Genomic DNA, 6,718 nt, shown 5'->3' with positions numbered 1-6,718 from the left:
GGAGGGGGGGGGGAGAGAAGGGGTGGTGGTGGTGGAGGGATGGGGTAGTGCGGACGGAGACGCGGACGGATTCAGTTCTGAAAAGAATAAAGGTGTCACAGGGCATTTAGGTCGGTATGGAGAGACTGGTCTGTGTGCGTGCGTGCCAGTGCGCGCGCGCGCGTGTGTATGTGTGTGTGTGTGCCAGTATGTGAGTCAGTGTGTCGTAAGTGTGTGTGCGCCTCGGATATGTTCACACACACTCACACACACACACATTAACACACACACACACTGACGCACACACACACACACTGACACACATACACACACTAACACACACACACGCACGCACACACACACATACACACACTAACACACACACACTGACACACACTGACACACACGCACACACTAACACACACACACGCACGCACACACACACACACACAGCTCAGACACACACACACACACACACACACACACACACACAAACACTGACACACACACGGCACACTGACACAAATACACACACACACACACACCGGCGGGAAGAGACCTGCCCGGGATTCGTCATCAGTCGGCAGTCGCTGTGACTGATCAATAATAACGTTATCGGTGAAGGCCGCTGCTGCTGGGGGGGGGGGGGGGGGGAAGCCGGCGATCGATCGATCCCAGCCACTCCACGTGAAAACCGCTTTGGGACATGTCTGTCTGTCTGTCTGTCTGTCTGTCTGCGTGTTTCTGCAGAGTAACAAACAGCTGCCACCACGCATGTGACTCAGTGAAAACTGAAACTGAACTGCTCACACTGCCAGTGAGTGACCAGGCTTTTCAACTGAGTTGCTGCTGGTATCAGTCGTTTAAAAAAAAAAAACAACCCACAAAACAACAACAACAACAAAAAACTGACGTGAAAAAAATTCTTGTGCGTGCGCAAAGTGAAACTTATAGTATTTGTGGATTTTTGTTGTTGTTGCTTTCTTCTGTTGTTAGTTATTGGAAAAAAAAACACCAGAGTGCGGCCTGATGAAGAATCAGACTCAGCGTGTGTGTGTGTGTGTGTGTGTGTGTGTGTGTGTATTAGTAGTAGTAGTAGTAGTAGTAGTAATCGTGCTAGCCTGTGGGGGGGACTGGAGGGGGAAGACCGGTTGTGTTCTCGCGGAACACGCGCACTTCAAGTTGTAATTGAATCGATTTGCCCCCTGTGACATTTCACTATCTCCACGACCTCACAAATGCCATGGCGGGGCCCTAACTTTGAAGAGATGGAGAGGGCAGGTTTGCAGCAATCCAAGTCATTGAGATAAGAACGAAGCAGACACGGGGAGGAGGGGGGGATGCACCCACTCTACTGCAACCCCCACCCCACCACTTCCCCCCTCCCCCAACCCCACCCCTACCCTCCCAAACTTCCTGACTCTCGCCGGCCTCGGCCAACCCTCCAACATCCTGCTATCACTGAGAGACGAAGGTAGATTAGATCCTTCTTCCTCAAGTACCCCCCCCCCCCCCCCCCCCCCCCGCTGTGAAAAGCTGGTTACATAACACGACACACTCACTCTCCAGGTTCCCAAAGTCACCATGCCAGCAAGCGGTCATCAACATGCTGTCTGGCACTGCTTTGCATGCACCGGGGTGGGGGTGGGGGGTGGGGGTCGAGAGAATGGTGGCAAGTCGCAAATCTTGGCTTTTTGCCTGCGTCATAGATTATGCTAACAGGTTTCCTTCCTTCCCAAGCTCTGTTCGTATTCATTCCCTCCAACAATCCCCACCCTCCCAACTCTTCACCCCCCGCCCCCCTGCTGCACACATCAGCCTCACCCCTCCTCCTCATCCACCCCTCTCTCACCTCCTCCTCCTCCTTCACCCCTCTCCGTCGCCCCTTCCTGCTTGTAAAGCCTGGAGCCCCGGAACATGGATGATCAGAAACCGAAAGCCGGCTACTGAGACAGACTTGGTTCGTTTCCACGCTGTGTTGTGGAAGCGCGCGCGCGTGTGTGTTTGTGTTGTGTATCACTTGAGGTCACTCGTGGTGTGTTCGCCTGCATGCATGCATTGTTTGTGTTTTGTCGGATGCATCAGTTTGTTGTAGGAGACTGACACATCAGTGACGCATCTTTTTAATGACGAGGTCAGCGCCGGTGTTGTTTCAGTGTTGGTGAAGGTGTATTCACAATTCGTAGAGTGACGTCTCGTGAAATACTGACGGGAACAACTGTCCCAGCACTATTGTCTGCGAGGGGGGCCAGTGAAATTGTCAACGCTTCCAACGAACTATTCCTTGAATCACTGTGGTAAGTCATTGTGACATGCTTGCGTTTGTTTGTTTGTTTTTTAATGGTGTCATATATATATATTTTTAGTCATGAAATCGATGAGTGTATATGCACAGTATGCTTTCTCGTGATTCAGTGTCGATGACCGGAACAGCTCAGCTGGTGATGAAATAACCATGGACTGGCATTGCTGAATTGATTATGCTGGCGCGTGCACTGACGTCTCTTTTTTTGGGGGAGTCAGTGCGCGCGTGTCTCGGCACACGTGCAGACTGCACTGAGACAAGGCTGGTTGAGCCAGAGTCAGTGATAATGAGAATGGAGGATTTCTGTCGTGTCGCCGGCTACTCCAGAACGATTGTAACATAATTTATGAAGACCGGTGCACGTGTTGTCAACTGAAGGCTGATTAAAACACTCCTCTGCCTCCCCCCCCCTCCCCTCCTCCCCCCTCTTCAACTACCTTCCTCCAAATCACACGACCAGGCCAGCCCAACAACAGTAGCTCAAGGTTTTCTTCAGGTTTCACACTACTGATTATTATGATTTGCGACACGTCAGTTCCTGATGTTAGGAATCTGGATTGTGGCATTGTGTGAGGGAAGAGTGTGTTTTGTGTGTCACGTTGAACACGTGCACGATTTTTTTTTTCTTTCCAAACGGTTTCGCCGGTGCAAAGTATACATTCGATGTGTCTGTTGCCACCATGTCGTGTGTCAGTGTCTCGGGTGCCGTGTCACGTGTGTCTCTGTTGCCATGTAATGTTTGTCTCTGTTGCCGTGGCACATGTCTCTGTTTCTGTGACGGTGATGTGTGTCTTTATTGCCATGTGGTGTGTGTCTGTGTTGCCGTGTCAACGTCAGTGTATCTGTGTTGCCGTGTCAACGTCAGTGTATCTGTGTTGCCATGTCGTGTGTGTCTGTGTTGCCATGTCAACGTGTGTCTGTGTTGCCATGTCAACGTCATTGTATCTGTGTTGCCATGTCGTGTGTGTCTGTGTTGCCGTGTCAACGTCAGTGTATCTGTGTTGCCATGTCGTGTGTGTCTGTGTTGCCATGTCAACGTGTGTCTGTGTTGCCATGTCAACGTGTGTCTGTGTTGCCATGTCGTGTATGTCTGTGTTGCCGTGTCGTGTGTGTCTGTGTTGCCGTGTTGTGTGTGTCTGTGTTGCCGTGTCGTGTGTGTCTGTGTTGCTACCGTGTCGTTGTTGTTTGTATTTGTATTTCTTTTTATCACCACAGAATTCTCTGTGTGTTTCTGTTGTCATGTAATGTGTGCCTCTGTTGCCGTGTCGTGTGTGTCTGTTGCTATGTCGTGTGTGTGTGTCTGTAGCCATGTCGTGTCTGTGTTGCCGTGTCGTGTGTATCTGTTACCATGTAATGTGTGTCTGTGTTGCCGTGCCATGTGTCTGTTGCCGTGTCGTGTGTGTCTGTGTTGCCGTGTAAACGTGTGTCTGTGTTGCCGTGTCGTGTGTCTCTGTTGCCGTGTCGTGTGTGTCTCTATTGCTGTGTCGTGTGTGTGTGTGTGTGTGTGTGTGTGTGTGTGTGTGTGTGTGTGTGTGTGTTGCCGTGTCGTGTGTCTGCATGTGTCTGTTGCCGTGTCGTGTGTGTCTCTGTTGCCGTGTCGTCAGTGTGTGTGTGTGTGTGTGTGTGTGTTGTCGTGTCGTGTCGTGTGTGTATCTGTTGTCATATCACTTGTGTCTCTGTTGCCGCTGCGTCGTGTGGGTTTCTCAGTGTTGGCGGTGTATTTATGTTGCCACGTCATCAGCGTTTTTGTTGCCGTGTCATGTGCGCCTCTGTTGCATGTGTGGTGTCGTGTGTGTATCTCTGTTGCATGTGTGGTGTCGTGTGTGTATCTCTGATGCATGTGTGGTGTCGTGTGTGTATCTCTGTTGCATGTGTGGTGTCGTGTGTGTGTCTGTGTTGCATGTGTGGTGTCGTGTGTGTGTCTGTGTTGCATGTGTGGTGTCGTGTGTGTGTCTGTGTTGCATGTGTGGTGTCGTGTGTGTGTCTGTGTTGCATGTGTGGTGTCGTGTGTGTGTATCTCTGATGCATGTGTGGTGTCGTGTGTGTGTATCTGTGTTGCATGTGTGGTGTCGTGTGTGTATCTCTGTTGCATGTGTGGTGTCGTGTGTGTATCTCTCTGTTGCAAATGGAGTTTTGCAGCCGGTGCTTTTTGGCATCCGCGGCGAGTTGCGAGCGACAGCTCTTCAGGTTGTTCAGTCTAACCGTGTCGTGCAAGAAAGAGTATGATGATAAAAATTCATCGACACAAATTCATTATCACTGAAGTTTCACACTGTAGACCAGTGTGTCGCCACCACGCCTCATCGTTCACTGTTAGCTGATTTTCGTTTTCGTTTTCTTTTCTTTTCTTATTTTATTTTATCATTGACAAAGAAAACCGCCATGTAACCAGCCAAGCAGACAACAAGCCCAACAATAACTGGCGAACAGGCGTACAAAAAAACCCCCAGAAGATAAAAAAAAAAACCGTCAAGGGGATAAAAATCGAATAGTTTACAAACGTGTCACGAGAATTATCCGAAGTTGAATAAGCCTTGGGCGGTTTTGCCGTGTGTCGCGATGGACGTATTATTTAATGCACAGTGCAAACTGACTTGAGTGATGCCGCTGGCTTTGCCTTGTGAAGTTGACAGGGCTTCATTGACAGTTTTCTGGATGTCGTTTTCTGTCTGTCTGTCTGTCTGTCTGTCTGTCAGCCCATCCGTCCGTTTGTCCCGGCGTCAGTCTGTTTTGTCTGTTTATCGCCTTTGTCGGAGTTCGTCTGTCAGTTTTCTTTTTTTTATAATTATGACTGTGTGTACGTGTCGCCAGGCGGTCCCCAACCCCTTCCTAATCCGCCCCCCACTCCACTCTGCACCCCCCCCCCCCCATCCTCGACCCGCCACCCCTCTTTCAGTGAGTCACTGTCTCCCTTTGAGCTGCTCTAGTCTCTGTCTCTCTATCTCTCTCTGTCTCTGTCTGTCTGTCTGTCTCTCTCTCTCTGTTGCTGTTGGTCTGTCTGTTTCTCTCTCTCTCTCTCCCTCTCTGTCTCTGTCCGAGTCTCTCTCTTTTTGACTTTCTTTCTCAGTCTCTTTGTCTCTGTCTTTGCCTCTGTCTGTCTGTCTCTCCCTGTCTCTGTCTGTCTGTCTGTCTCTCTCCCTGTGTCTGTCTGTCTGTCTCTCTGTCTGTGTCTCTCTCTGTGTCTCTGTCTCGTTTGTATAAGTATCATAGTATCCACCAATCAATCTTCTACACTCTGTCTTCTTTCTCTCACTGGTTTTTATCATTATTATTTGCCCGTCTCTTTCTGTGCCTTTGTTATAAGGCTCCTGTCTGTCTCTTTGTCTCAGTCTCCCTCTGTTTCTGTCTCTTTGTTTTCCATCTCTCTCTCTCTGTCTGTCTGTCTGTGTCTGTCTGTCTGTCTCTGTCTCTCTCTGAACCTCCTTCACCCACCATCCCCCACTCTGACCTGAAGTGCGGTGTGTGGTGTGTGTGTTTGGTTCTTTCATTTTGTTCATTTTTTTCCCTATACATTTTACTAACACCATGCTTGTACCTGTATGCCATGTGTGTGTGTGTGTGTGTGTGTGTGTGTGTGTGTGTGTGTGTGTGTTGTTTGTTTGTTTGTTTGTTTTTGGGTTTTTTTTTGTTGTTGTTGCTGTTGTTGTTTTTTTTTTGCTTTTGTTTTTTGCATTAAAAAAATATTTTATTTTATTTTTGTTTATTTTTAATTTTTCAAAATTTTTTGGTCTTCCATGTTATGTATCTCTACTAACACCATGCTTTCATTTTATTTAGTTGTGTAGTGTAGACCCTGTTCAGGGCGGGGACTGGATGTAAAAAAAGCACACCAGTGCTTACCTATTATCCTCGAAATAAAGAATTTTGTCTTGTCTTCTCTCTCTCTCTCTCTCTCTCTCTCTCTCTCTCTCTCTCTCTCTCTCTCTCCTCCTCCTCCTCCTCCTCCTACACTCTCGACACTCCACGAAAGAACATTCAGTCGTTGAATTCATTCATTCATTCATGAATCAGTTTTGGCTGTCATACTCATAGAATGAGCTGTCGCAAATGAAGAAGCGTTTTGTGTCAACGGTAAAACCGAATCAGTCATTGTTGGCTGTCAACCAGACTTGGAAGTAGTAAATTACAATCGACTCAGTTCGTAAGCTGTCCTGGCATTGGCTGGCAGGTATATAATTATAAATCATTGGTCGTTCTCTACTAGACTTGCAGTAGGAAAAATTACGATCGATTCGTAAGCTACCGTTGCGTTGGCTGGCAGTGAGGGAAATCGGTGGGCGGCAATTTTGTAATCTAAAACGAACGAGTATACTTAGTGTTGTAAGTCGTGTGATGTAACTTACGATAGTGATATGCCGGGGCTGTGTTGGTGTGGAGGGAAATTGTATGAGATGAGTGTGTGTGTGTGTGTGTGTGTGTGTGTGTGTGTGTGTG

At 48.4% G+C, this 6,718-nt stretch overlaps 1 protein-coding gene across 3 annotated transcripts in view; it reads left to right on the top strand.

Moving 5' to 3' along the window:
* The first annotated feature begins 1,910 nt into the window (after positions 1-1,910).
* LOC143286768 (dihydropyrimidinase-like) overlaps positions 1,911-6,718 on the top strand; it is a 114,222-nt gene continuing 109,414 nt past the window's right edge. For 2 of the 3 annotated variants that reach the window (XM_076594534.1, XM_076594533.1), the window contains exon 1: positions 1,914-2,276. The gene's annotated coding sequence lies outside the window, so the exon portion shown is untranslated. Of the gene's footprint in view, positions 2,277-6,718 lie in introns of all 3 variants that reach the window. The other variant, XM_076594535.1, reaches the window with a different exon arrangement.

Source organism: Babylonia areolata, chromosome 10 (genome assembly GCF_041734735.1).
Source record: "Babylonia areolata isolate BAREFJ2019XMU chromosome 10, ASM4173473v1, whole genome shotgun sequence".
In the NCBI taxonomy this organism is placed as follows: Eukaryota; Metazoa; Mollusca; class Gastropoda; order Neogastropoda; family Buccinidae; genus Babylonia; species Babylonia areolata.
Note: the sequence above shows the minus strand (reverse complement) of the source record. Positions and strands in the feature narration are given on the sequence as shown.